The sequence below is a fragment of the Arachis ipaensis genome, chromosome B4, assembly GCF_059453495.1.
Source record: "Arachis ipaensis isolate K30076 ecotype BB chromosome B4, ASM5945349v1, whole genome shotgun sequence".
Lineage (NCBI taxonomy): Eukaryota > Viridiplantae > Streptophyta > Magnoliopsida > Fabales > Fabaceae > Arachis > Arachis ipaensis.
In genome coordinates this window covers 57,631,568-57,644,999 of record NC_142439.1, presented here as the reverse complement: position 1 = coordinate 57,644,999, position 13,432 = coordinate 57,631,568, and the positions used below count along the sequence as shown (strand labels likewise).

The 13,432-nt window shown below is 39.9% G+C and overlaps 1 non-coding gene across 1 annotated transcript; it reads right to left on the bottom strand.

Moving 5' to 3' along the window:
* Nucleotides 1-6,348: 6,348 nt before the first annotated feature.
* LOC148567695 (small nucleolar RNA R71) lies at nt 6,349-6,452 on the bottom strand. The gene has a single exon (XR_015881701.1). It is a non-coding gene; the product is annotated as a small nucleolar RNA R71 (small nucleolar RNA).
* Nucleotides 6,453-13,432: the final 6,980 nt, after the last annotated feature.

Here is a 13,432-nt window from a genome sequence, read left to right as displayed (position 1 = left end):
GTTTATCCTTCACATCCATCAATTGGTCTTCATTTTCCTTGCTTAGTAGTTCTAAGCGTTTCTCTGTGTCCTCCAATTGCTCATCCGTCTCCTGAGAAAGGATTTCTAGTTCTCTCCGAGATTGTTGCTGTTCCTCCACAATTCTGTTGAACATGGACTCAAGCTTTGAGAGTCTTTGGCTCGTGGAAGTTTGTGTTGAGGCATATTTAGATGATGATAAATTTTCAAATGTGGAAGTGGGAGGTGAGGTTGGACAGTCTCTCATGTGAGTTGACTGCTCAGAATTGGCAGTTTCTTGGTAATACTCCCAACCACCATTAGAATAATGACTTGAATCATCTTGTGGTGGAGGGAAATATCCCATATGATTTCTTTCTCATCTTGTGGTTCTGAAGCATAGCTCCATGAATTGGAGTGCCCAGAATTTGAAGTTTCTTGGTGATATTCCCAACCACCATTAGAGATTGGTGATGGTGGGTGATATCCCATAAAATTTTGTTTGACCATAAGATAAGTTGTACTCCATTTGTATTTTGTAAACATCAATGAAAATTGAAATTCATGTCACAGAGAAAGAATTTCTTAGTGAGGCAATAGCTCAAACACCTTGCTATCAACTTAAAACAGAGAACAAAAACAAAGAAAATGCTTGATCTAGACTTCTCACCCACTTAATAATTGTTGATCTAAATCAATCCCCGGCAACGGCGCCAAAAACTTGATGGTGTTTTTGTGGAAAAATGAATTCCAAACACACAAATCTAACCGGCAAGTATACCGGCTCGCATCAAGTAGTAAAACTCACTTAGAGTGAGGTCGATCCCACAGGGATTGATGGATCAAGCAACTTTAGTGGGTGATTAGTTTAGTCAAGCTAACATTGAGTGATTGGGTGAAATTGATCAACAGAATGTAAAATTGCAATGAATTTAAATTGAAGAAAGTAAATAGAACTGAAACTTAAAGAGCAAGCAATGTAAATTGCAGAAACTTAAATGACAAGAAATATAAATTACATCAAATGTAAAGGGGAGTGGGAGCAGGGAAATTAAATGAAAGCAGTAGATCAAAGCTTAGAATAATTGCAAGGAAATTAAAATTGCATGAAAAGTAAATTCAGATCACATTGTTGAGCTCTTTTTCCCTTGATTTTTCCTTGAAGCAGCCCGGAAAAGCTCTTGGGCAAAGCTCTTGGCAAGAGCTTTGCATGTGAGCTTGCCTTGCTTCCTTCTTCCATGTGCTTTTGATAAAGCTTTTAGCAAGAGCTTTTAAGCTCTTGGCAAGAGCTTGGCTTTTGATTATTTGAAGTAAAGCTCTCCACAAGAGCTCTAAGCTCTTGGCAAGAGCTCTAAGCTCTTGGCAAGAGATTTGTGCTCTTGCTCCTTGTTTTGAGCCACGCTTTTCTTCCTTGATTTGGTCATAGGCCACGCTTTTAAAAGCGTGGCCTAAGGCTCCAAAGTGTGCTCCAACTTCAAAGTGTTCTCCAAAGCTTTTTTTTCTCCTTTTTAGCTTATTTTGTGCTTCTTTGCTTCTTTTTCTTCTTATTTTCTACAAGATTTATAAAATTAAAAGATCAAGAAAATATACCATTTAAGCACAAAAACATTCAATATTTAAGCACAAATCATCTATTTCTTGTATGAAAAAGCATAGAAAAACATGACATGGTGACATGTCATCAGCCCGCAGCTTCAAACTGAGTCTTCGAACCTGTGTCACTGAAAAGGCGGAGGATTTTGGGGTGAGAACAAACCACACGTTCTCAGTAGAGAATGGGAATGCCATAAAAGTAATGAAATAAAATGCAAATAATTAACATACTCAAGGAAACTATATATCATCAAACCTTTTGGATATATTCTTAGCTTTACTTTAACTAATTGATCACCTCTTCGAAGACTCTAAACTCAAACAGATTTCAATGACAAGATTAATTATATCAATCATTTTTCAACCACTTAATAAATTTCCAATCACAAATGCAGATGCGCAAATAAGGATGATGCATGTCTAGCCCTAGTGCAGGTAATGAGCTCATTTGTCGGTTTCTACCCGCTCTCGACGTAACCCGAAGCAGCTGAAACGGGTATGGCTTTCCTGTTGGCTATACCCCTGTGTACAGGAAATAACCCCTCTGCCACCACAGGGTCCACTGCACGTAGGAAATAACACATCTACCACTGCAGGGATGTATGCCGACACACCTTCTGTATACAGAAAATAACTCCTCTGCCACTACAGAAATGGAACAGGTGGTCACGGTACTTTTGTAGCAGGAAATAACCCCTCTGCCTTACAGAAATAAAATATGGATCTGTATCGCAGGAAAGCGTTCTCAGTGGTCGTACCACCATCTATCTGACTGCCTTCACGTAGCAGATCATCACATAACTATATCTGGCGTTGCCTTAACGCAACAAATGAATAAACATATCTCTTGGGTTGCCTCAAGCAATAAATGACCTTTCAACAGGTCCTCTACTTTTTATTCTCTTTTATAATCATAGATACGCAAGCAGGACAAAACCCATGTCCTTGCCAACAATTTCATAAACTGAATACCTTTCCTCAAAAGAATCAGTGCAATTATCATCATAAGTTATCATTCTCGTTATTCATCTCCAGTTACATATCCTTATACAATATCTCTCTCTTTCTTTGTTCAATCATGTTGTACAAACTTCATGACTTCCACTTTTGCAACCTCTTAACTCGAACCAATTTTAAAACTATTTTCTAGTTTAATTTTTTTCGAAAGACTCAAGAAAATCATTTATTTTAAATTCGCTAAATACTTTTCAAAACATCACCCTCTTACTAAAAGTAACCAAATAAAACTCTTTTTCAAGTTTACTAACTTCCCAAAGACTCAAAAACCATCTCTCTTTACCATTCAAATTCAAATATTATATATTAATTAAACTTATAAAAAGTAATCCTTTATTTCAAACCCCAAGCATAACTCTCTTCATATTGAATAAATCTAAAAACATAACTTCTTTTATAAATAATTCAAACTTGAACATAAACCTTGGTAATTCAAATACAAAATAGTATAATTCTTTTCTTACCTAAATAAAACTCCAATAATATAATTTTTCAAGTTCAAATCTTCTAAAATTACTTTTCAAATAAAACCTCAGATTTTTATAAAATTTCGACAGCACTTGATGCCAGGGCATCTTGGCCAGTTTCACTGACCTTTTCTTTACTGTTTTTAGGGTAGTTTCATGCATTTCTTTAGAAAATAAGCTAGTTTTGGGTAGATATTCACCTACACCTTGATTCAAGCATACATTGTGCATTTTACATTATTTCATGAGGATTTTGCATGAATTTAGTGACAAATTGTATGCTGCATTACCCATGACTTGGACTAGAACTTTGATGCATTCTATTGTTTGATTTCAGGACCAAAGGAAGCAAGGAAAAGAAGGTAACTTGCAAAGTTAATGAGAAAAGTGATTGCCAATAACACTCTCAAAGCCATCATTGCCCATGTTAAGAGTCACGTTAACTAAGTTAACGTGAACTCTAACGTGGAAGAGGAAAGTTGAGCCAACGTTAGTGACACTTAACATTGTCACTAACGTTGGTAAACACTCATGAGTGGCCACGTTAGAGCCCACGTTAACCTAGTTAACGTGGCCTCTAACGCTAAAGGGGGAAGAGAAGCCAACGTTAGTGACATTCAACATTGTCACTAACGTTGGCCTAAGGATGCAACACACCACGTTAACTCCCACGTTAACTTGGTTAACGTGGGAGCTAACGTAAGAGGTGAGAATTGTCGACAATGTTAGTGACACTCAACAGAGTCACCAACGTTGGAAGCAACCACACAACCCCCCAAGGAGCCATGTTAACTTCCACGTTAACTTAGTTAACGTGGAAGCTAACGATGAGGAATGAATGATGAGCCAACGTTAGTGACACTCAACATTGTCACTAACGTTGGGATGGCTAAGAATGGCCACGTTAGAAGCCACGTTAACCTAGTTAACGTGGACTCTAACGTGAGATCTAGGGGCACACTGGAACGTTAGTGACAATGTTGAATGTCACTAACGTTCTTGAAGTTTGGCGAGGCCACGTTAGAAGCCACGTTAACCTAGTTAACGTGGGCTTTAACGTGAAGCAAAAAGGGGCACACTGGAACGTTATTGACAATGTTGAGTGTCACTAACATTCTCGAAGGTTGGCAAGGCCACGTTAGAAGCCACGTTAACCTAGTTAACGTGGGATCTAACGTAAGGCAAAGGGGTACATTGGAACGTTAGTGAAAATGTTAAGTGTCACTAACGTTCTCGAACTTATACTTTCACTAAATGTTAACACCCCTAATGCCCTGAGCTAAAGTCTCTGTCCACTTAGCACTTTCTTTCTGCAAGTAAAGCCAAGCCCAAATGAAGAAAAGAACTGCTTCAAACTCAAGATACAAAGGCCCAAGACTTGAAGAGCCAACTAGAAGCTGAGAGAAATAGTATATATAGGAGTAGCTTTGAATTGTTAAGGAGTTCTGGAGGCTGGAAAAAGAGAACTACTCTCTGTATTTTATTTTTCTCTGCAATTTCTAGTTTTATGATGTATTCTCCATCTTTGTTTTCATTTTCAAGAGCTATGAACAACTAAACCCCTTTCATTGGGTTGGGGAGCTCTGTTGTAATTTGATGGATCAATACTAATTTTCATTATTCTTCTTCTATCTTTTCTCTTGATTTTACTTGAAAGCTTTCGATCTTCATCCAATTGAGTAGTTATCTTAGAAGAGAAGCTATTCAAACTTGGATCTCTTTTGAACCTTGAATGAGGAATGAAGAGATCAAGCTAGAAATGCTTTCTCATGCTAGACCAAATTGGGTTTGGATGGGTATGTGACTATAACCCTCTCAATACTTGATTTGGGAAATGCATGTGGTATAATCAGTGACCATACTTCATCTCTTCTCATGAGCAATTGACCAAGGAATTGGCTATTGATCAAGATTTGAGAGATTGAATTGCAAGAAATTGTAATTCAATCACTTAAGATTGCCAAGGAGATCAATGAGTGCATTGATTGAGGAAGAGATGAAAATGAACTTGATCCGGAGAATTGCAACATCTCCTAAGCCCAATGAACTCCCCATCTCTGATCTTACCCATTCTCTTTAATTTCTGCCATTTACTTTTATGAGCAAATCCCCCATTCCCATTTACAATTCTGCAATTTATTTTCAGTCATTTACTTCCAGTCCTTTAATTCTAGCATTTACTTTTCTGTTATTTACATTCCCGCCATTTTATCTTCTGCAACTCTCAACCCAAATTCTGGATTCGCTCAACTAGAACATTCTTCTAATTAAAGTTGCTTGATCAATCAATCCCTGTGGGATTCGACCTCACTCTATTGTGAGTTTTTACTTTACGACAAATTCGGTACACTTGCCGAAGGGAGATTTGTTGAGAGACAAGTTTTCCGTGCATCAAGTTTATGGCACCGTTACCGGGGATTGATTGTGCATCAACAATGATTAAATTGGAAGATCACTAGATTGAGCATTTTTGTTTTTGTGAATTTCATTTTCTGTTTGAGTGATTTACTTTTTATTTTAGTTAAACTTCTTCCCTTCCCCCTCTGCTCTTTTGTTTTTCTTTGTTATTTTCAATTCTGTTTGCTAACCCACTAACTGTTTGATATATTGTATCACCCACAACTAACAGTAATTCTGACACAAATACTTTCTGCACCTATCTTTTCTTGCTTGCCCTTGATGGTTGTATGACAGGGAGAAGAAGCGGGGCTTCAACTTCCTTCGATTCTGAACCTGAGAGGACCTTCCTTAGATTAAGGAGGGAGGCAAGAGGAAAGAAAGTGGTTGGTGCTGAGAAAGAAGAGGAATTCTTTGAAACAAACATGGAAGACAACATGAAAAACCAACATGAAGAAGAGGATCACAACCATGGGGGAGGAGGTAGAGCAAATCAAGCTGGGGAGGATAGAAGAGTTTTGGGCTCTTACATCAATCTAAACCCAGGCAATTGTAGAAGTAGCATCCAAAAGCCAACAATCCATGCCAACAACTTTGAACTTAAACCACAACTCATCACCCTTGTTCAGAACAACTGTTCGTTTGGAGGAGGTGTTCAAGAAGACCCCAATCAACATCTGACCACCTTCCTGAGAATTTGTGACACAGTGAAGTCTAATGGTGTTCACCCTGACGCCTATAGACTGCTCCTATTTCCATTCTCACTTAGGGACAAAGCAGCCAAGTGGCTGGAATTTTCCCAAGGGAAAGCTTGACAACTTGGAAAGACGTGGTGAACAAATTCTTAGCAAGATTTTACCCTCCTCAACGAATCAACAGGCTGAGAGCTGAGGTCCAAACTTTCAGGCAACAAGATGGTGAGACTCTATATGAAGCATGGGAGAGGTTCAAGGACTTAACAAGGAAGTGTCCACCTGACATGTTCAACGAATGGGTGCAGCTGCACATTTTCTATGAAGGGCTCTCTTATGAGTCAAAGAAGGCCGTAGACCATTCATCCGGAGGACCTTTGAACAAGAAGAAGACTATTGAGGAAGCCATAGATGTTATTGAAACAGTAGCAGAGAACGACTACTTCTATGCTTCCGAAAGAGGGAACACAAGAGGAGTAATGGAGCTAAACAATGTAGATGCTCTGTTGGCCCAAAACAAGCTCATTACCCAACAGCTGGCTGACCTCACCAAGAAGATGGAGATGAACCAAGTAGCAGCAATCTCCACTTCATCAACAACCCAAGAAGGAGTGAATGAAGAAGCAGAGGGGAGTCAGGAGCAAGCCAACTACATTGGGAATTCACCAAGGAAAAACTATGATCCATACTCCAAGACCTACAACCCTGGATGGAAAAACCACCCAAACTTTGGGTGGGGAAGTGAGCAAGATCAAAACCAAGACCAGAGACGTTACAACTCCAACAACAATGCAGCTCATCAGCAGTTCACACAGAGGACATCTCAACACCCCCACAACAACACTTCTCCACATGCCTATCAAAACCAAAACAGCACATCTGTTCTAAATCACCCATCAATTGATGACAAGCTCTCTAAGATTGAAGCCTTACTTGAAGAAATATGCCAAGAGATTCAAGAAAATAAGGTGTTCAAAGAGGAGGTGCGAGCCAATATTATGAACCAGGGAGAGACCATCAGGAAGCTGGAATTCCAGGTGGCATATTTAGCTGAGAAGATTCCCAAACCTACTGATAGCTTCCCAAGTGACACGGAGAAAAACCCCAAAGGAGAAGCAAAGAAAGTAAGATGGGAAGATTGCAAAATGGTCACTACGAGTGATCAAGAGACTGAAGACAAGCAAGGCAAACTTTGCAAACAACCTGAAGACAACTCAACAAAGGAGGAGGATAGAGATCACCAAGAACCAGAAATCTCTCAACAAGAGCTGCTAAAGCTCTATGCTCCCTTCCCTCAACTGCTCAATGGTGCTGTGGGAAAGAGAATATACTCAAGGTTCCTAGACTTGTTTGCATCTCTGCATGTAATCATACCATTCATCAAGGTAATTCAACAAATGCCTGCATTCATCAAGTATATGAAGGAACTTCTTCCCAAGAAAAGCTCACTCAAAGGAGGCCAGACTATAGTGATGAACAAGGAATGTAGTGCCCTTATTCAACCTGAATTGCCTACAAAAAGAAGAGACCCAGGGAGTTTTCACATTCTTTGTGCCATAGGTGAAACTATGTTCGATAGAGCACTATGTGATTTGGGGGCCAGCATCAACTTACTGCCCTTATCCCTGGTGAAGAGGCTGCAGATCAATGAGATAATGCCCACAGATGTAATCATCAGGCTGGCTGACAAAACTCAAAAGCAAGTAATAGGAGTGGTGGAAAATGTGTTGCTAAAGGTTGGGAAATACTTTCTCCCAACAGACTTTGTCATCCTGGACATGGAAGAGAGTCACACTCACCTAATCATATTGGGAAGACCATTCCTAGCTACGGCCAGAGCACTTATCGATGTAGAGAAAGGGGAACTAATATTGAGAATCCATGATGAACGACTCAGCTTCAATGTTTTCAAACTCTCACAAGAAACAGATCAAGAGGACAAGGAACTCAGCACAAATGATAATGAGACACTGAAGGAGGAAACAAGCACTAAAGCACAGCCACTTCATGCTGAGATCCCCTTAATAGATAAACAAGAAAAACAGCAATTGCCACAGCTCAAGGAAAAGTTGGAGGAACCTAAACCTCTAGAGGTAGGTGAAGACAGGATCACAACTCCTTGGAAAAAGGAGGTCACCAAGGGGAAGACAACTTCAAAAGAAACAAAGAAGAAGGTACCAAGGAGGTGGAGGAACAAGAAGATCCCTACGGAAGACTTCTCTCCAGGGGATAGAGTTGTCTCAACTTACTTCCCAGATATTCCCCCTAATCTCCCTACTGTACCATCTCAGTTACCCAAGGTCTTCACTATCAACAGAGTTCTTTCCTTGGAACATGTGGAGATCATTGATCCAACCAATGGATATAAATCCACAGCAAGAGGGGAGGACTTTAAGCACTACCAACCACCCTGATGAAGGAAAAATGTCAAGCTAGTGACGCTAAAGAAGCGCTTCATGGGAGGCAACCCATGTTTTATATGTTTTTAAAATAATGAATAAATCAATGTTTATGAATTTCAACCCAAACTTGACAAACACTTGGTGCAATCTTTATCATACAGTATATAGTGAAGAACAAGTTTAGTGTTCAAAGCAAACCAAGATGCATGCTAGTCTTGGGAGCTTTGAACAAAACTTTTCATCACATTGCTTCAAACTAAGTTTGGTGTCACCCCATGGTGCCACCAAAATGCATACAAGGACCCACCAATAGCTAGTTAGTTAGTTGGAATTCATAAATAAACAATCAAATCCTTTCTTCCCTTTTTATTAATATTAGCCGTAAAGTTCATATGGTCATTTTAATATCTTTTCTTACTTTTCTTAGTTTGTCTTTATAGGAAAAGAAAAGGAGCATTAAAAGGGATAGATTGGACAACCAAACAAAGAAGGTTCGGACACCATAAAATGAGGGGATAGACACTTGTTCTAAAAAGGGAATACATCGGAAAATGTTGCCATGCAACATTGAAAAATGGCACCCCTAGAAGACCGAGCAATCCCCATCATAAAGTGATGATCCTTGTCTTCTAGCCATGCATAACCCCAACCGTCCATCAAGTGACCACTTCATCAATCTACACCCTCCATTCTCTCACAACTTCTCTATATAAACGACCCTTGTCTATACTACCCTTCATTGTCATCACACACCCTTCACCACTCTTCCTTTCAGTACAAGACACCCTCTATCCGATTATAAACATTCCTCCCCTCACTATCTTCATTGCCATAAAACCCTAAACAACCAAAAGTCTCCACATCCTTACCACCTTCACATATTAACTATCATTCATGGCATCTTCGGGTTCTAAAAGAAGGAAGGGAAAGGAACCCATGGAAGAAACCCATATGATGAAAGGAGATTTAGAAGCTTGCATCATGCATTGCAATACGGGTGGATGGTTGATAAGGAAATCATTTATGAGCTGGGATTTCAAGTTATAGAGACTGAGTACCCCAAAATCACAGAGAAGATAGAAAGGAGAAGATGGGAGCTCCTCACTGACCCGGTCATTAAGGTGAATGCAAATCTCATAAGAGAATTTTATGCAAATGCGGTTCGATATGATAAGAAGGATGAGTCTTACACAAGCTTTGTGAGAGGAAAGATGGTGGACTTTGGTCCCATGAGTGTCATGAGGGCATTGAAGCTACGGTCTATACAATTTGAAGAAGAAAGCTATCACTCAAGATTGGACAACCCCAATTATGACCAGATGCTGCAAGATATTTGTGTACCAGGAGCTGATTGGGAAAGGGGTGCGGGAAATAACCCAAAGTTCATCAAGCGAACAGATCTCACTCCTGAAGACAAGGGGTGGTTTGAGCTAGTGAGAAGGTCTATTCTCCCAGCTGCAAACAACTCGGAGGTGAATGTCAAGAGAGCCACAATGGTGCACTGTATACTGAAGGGAGAAGAAATCAAGGTTCATGAACTCATAGCTGAAGGTATTAGAAAGATGGCAGAGAAAAGAGACTCAAGAGGAACGTTAGGTTACCCCAGCACTATTTACCGAATATGCAAGAAAGCTGGGGTAGTTTTTGAAGATGAGAACCCCATGTGGATAAAGGAAGGCATCCCAATAACTGTACGAAGGATGAAAGCTGCAGCATCCCCTTTGCCTCAGCGGAAGCAAAGGAAGAAAACAGCCCCTCAAGTAGTGGAAGGACAAGTCTTAGAGGGTCAAGCACAACAGACCTTGGACATGCACCAATTGCAGAAGGCCATTGATAGCTTGTCTAGACAATATTTGGAAAGCCAAGGAGCACAGAAAGAGCTTCAACTACAGATGATGGGGCAGCAAGAGGAAACACTTTCAAGATGGATGACTCAGCAAGGTGAGTGGCAGAGGCAAATGATAGAACAGCAACTAAGTCAAGTACAACAATGGGGAGAAACATTCAACAGGATGGAACAAAGGCAAAACGAGCAACAAGAATCTACCCAGAGGCTAATCAACATCCAAGCACATCAAGGGGCGCACATACATAAGATGCATCGAAGACAAATAGAACAGGCAGAACTATTGGACGAGCAAAGGGCATTCGCAGAAGGAGTTTACATGAGCGAAATAGGACATCATATAAACACTCAAGCCAGGCTCGGTTACTTAGTGGGACAGCTGCGAATATTGCATCTAGGAATAGCCAAGTATGACGAAATGAAGGATGAATTAGCACGAAAGGAAAGACAAAGGGTGGAAGAGAGTCATGAGTCAGTGAGGAAGGCACTTGAGGATTGGAAGCAAGCAAGATTGGCACGGATGCGAGGAAATGCAAGAGGAAAAGAGCATGGACATCCACAACAGTAAAAGGTGGTGGAGTTCCGTCTTTGTTCCATCTTTCTCTATGTTTTAAATAAGGAAGATCTTGTATGAAATAGAACTTGCTTCCATGTTATGTTTAAACCTTTTTCAATTATGTCTTTTAGGTTTTTGGTATTGAAGAAAGTCTATGTGTGCTAGTCTTTATGTCACTGCATCCTCCTTAACTTTCTTGTAAGCTTGCCCCTTTAAATCAAATGAAAAAGAGAATGTTTATGTTTCAAAAGACCAAAGTAGAGTTCATAATGTGGAAGTGCATTCATGAATCTTTGGGGTAGTCATAAGTTAGCTAAGTTGGTTCAACCACAAGGCTAGGAGGACAACTATCTATCTTGAATACTTGACTTTGGATATACCCTTGAGACTAAGTTAATAACAAGATCCTAATAAGAGAAAAGGAAAAGAACAATGGAAGTGAAAAACAAAAGAAAAAGAGTAAGAAATAAGGCTAGGCACCAATAGTTTGAACCTTCAAACAAGTATCTGTGGTGCTCCTGTGTGAGGGATCTACTTGGATGAATAAGCTCTCAGGGGTGCTTTATGACTTGGTAACTTAGGTTAACTAACCTGGGATTATCAGCTGAAAATCCACTATCAAGAGTAACCCTCACTACAGAGCATTTAGTAACCCAAAGAGGTGCTGGACACCAAGGTCTCAAGAAAAGAAAATAAATAAACTATATGCCTGTGGTGTGTATGTATGGGGGAGAGACTTGAGGGAGTAAGTCCTTAGGGGTGCTTCAACACCTAGCACCTTGAACCAACTGGTTCGGGAGTGTTGGCTGAAAGCTTATCTTAAAGAGTTACCCCCTTACAGAACACTTAGCCTAAATAATACAAATAACCCTTGAAATAACAATAAAAGGATCAATGAATAAAAGTCTCATGGGATATAAACAAAGTAAGTGTTTAGGGACATGATAAAAGTTTGAAAGCCAGTCATGGAATGAACCTAAGTTGCTATGCATGAAACCACCATAAAATCAATAACATGACTTCCACAAGAATGACTCATTCCTCTGGATATTCCATTCATCATTCTCTTGTTTCAGTACTTGCTTAGGGACAAGCAAGCTTTAAGTTTGGTGTTGTGATGCCAGGGCATCTTGGCCAATTTCACTGACCTTTTCTTTACTGTTTTTAGGGTAGTTTCATGCATTTCTTTAGGAAATAAGCTAGTTTTGGGTAGATATTCACCTACACCTTGATTCAAGCATACATTGTGCATTTTACATTATTTCATGAGGATTTTGCATGAATTTAGTGACAAATTGTATGCTGCATTACCCATGACTTGGACTAGAACTTTGATGCATTCTATTGCTTGATTTCAGGACCAAAGGAAGCAAAGAAAGGGAGGTAACTTGCAAAGTTAATGAGATAAGTGATTGCCAATAACACTCTCAAAGCCATCATTGCCCACGTTAGTGACACTTAACATTGTCACTAACGTTGGCAAACACTCATGAGTGGCCACGTTAGAGCCCATGTTAACCTAGTTAACGTGGCCTCTAATGCTAAAGGGGGAAGAGAAGCCAACGTTAGTGACATTCAACATTGTCACTAACGTTGGCCTAAGGATGCAACACACCACGTTAACTCCCACGTTAACTTGGTTAACGTGGGAGCTAACGTAAGAGGTGAGAGTTGTCGACAACGTTAGTGACACTCAACATAGTCACTAACGTTGGAAGCAACCACAAAACCCCCCAAGGAGCCACGTTAACTTCCACGTTAACTTAGTTAACGTAGAAGCTAACGATGAGGAATGAATAATGAGCCAATGTTAGTGACACTCAACATTGTCACTAACGTTGGGATGGCTAAGAATGGCCACGTTAGAAACCACGTTAACCTAGTTAACGTGGACTCTAACGTGAGATCTAGGGGCACACTGGAACGTTAGTGACAATGTTGAGTGTCACTAACGTTCTCGAAGGTTGGCAAGGCCACGTTAGAAGCCACGTTAACCTAGTTAACGTGGGCTCTAACGTAAGGCAAAGGGGTACATTAGAACGTTAATGAAAATGTTAAGTGTCACTAACGTTCTCGAACTTATACTTTCACTAAATGTTAACACCCCTAACGCCCTGAGCTAAAGTCTCTGCCCACTTAGCACTTTCTCTCTGCAAGTAAAGCCAAGCCCAAATGAAGAAAAGAACTACTTCAAACTCAGAATACAAAGGCCCAAGACTTGAAGAGCCAACTAGAAGCTGAGAGAAATAGTATATATAGGAGTAGCTTTGAATTGTTAAGGAGTTCTGGAGGCTGGAAAAAGAGAACTACTCTCTGTATTTTATTTTTCTCTATAATTTCTAGTTTTATGATGTATTCTCCATCTTTGTTTTCATTTTCAAGAGCTATGAACAACTAAACCCCTTTCATTGGGTTGGGGAGTTCTGTTGTAATTTGATGGATCAATACTATTTTTCATTATTCTT